Genomic DNA, 833 nt, shown 5'->3' with positions numbered 1-833 from the left:
TATATATATATATATATATCTGTTTTCTTAATTGCTAGTTTTGCTCTCTCATTGTTTCTAGCGTTTAAAACCGGGGATAGATATGGATCAGATCAAAAAGTATTTAAACCCACAGTCTAATTAAAGAATGTATACCTGTTTAATGCTCTACTCACGTTGCAGGCACGGAAATTTGGGGTTCGTGCTGCAATGCCTGGTTTCATTGCTCGTAAATTATGTCCAGAGTTAATTTTTGTTCCTACGGATTTCAAGAAGTATACTTATTACAGTGATTTAACGAGAAAAGGTCTGGCCTTTTGGCTTTTTACTTTATGGCTGTGTTTGGAATAATCTTTTTACTAATCCCTACTTTATTGTTGTGTTAAGGATAATCTTTGTTCTAATCTTAATTTCATCTATTTGGTCTCGTTAGTTTTCCGGAAGTATGATCCTAATTTCATGGCTGCTAGTTTAGATGAAGCCTACCTCGATGTAACTGAGGTTTGTACAGAAAAGGGCACTAGTGGTGAAGAAGTAGGTTTATACGATATACTTTGCTGCTTCGTTATTCTTACATGCCCTTTCTCTTTGGCATCTTTACTTAAATTTGACTCTTTTTGTAGGTTGCCAAAGAAATCAGAAATTGCGTATTCGAAGAGACTGGTCTTACATGTAGTGCTGGAATTGCACCAAATCGTCTACTTGCAAAGGTTTTACAGGCTATCTGCCGATGAAGTTGTATTTTGTCGCTTTAAGAAAATTCAGTGGTAAAAAGTTGGATATGACTTGTATTTTGTCACTTTAAGAAAATTCAGTGGTAATAACTTAATCTGGCTTGCCTAAGACCTCTTGGT

At 35.4% G+C, this 833-nt stretch overlaps 1 long non-coding RNA gene across 1 annotated transcript; it reads left to right on the top strand.

The window, feature by feature from the left end:
* The first annotated feature begins 194 nt into the window (after positions 1-194).
* On the top strand, positions 195-814 carry LOC112094905. Its single transcript, XR_002903710.1, has 3 exons — positions 195-286; positions 413-513; positions 603-814. It is a non-coding gene; the product is annotated as an uncharacterized LOC112094905 (long non-coding RNA).
* Positions 815-833: the final 19 nt, after the last annotated feature.

This window comes from Morus notabilis, unplaced genomic scaffold, assembly GCF_000414095.1.
Source record: "Morus notabilis unplaced genomic scaffold, ASM41409v2 C11324668, whole genome shotgun sequence".
Taxonomy (NCBI): Eukaryota; Viridiplantae; Streptophyta; class Magnoliopsida; order Rosales; family Moraceae; genus Morus; species Morus notabilis.
This window is presented reverse-complemented; position numbering and strand designations above follow the sequence as displayed.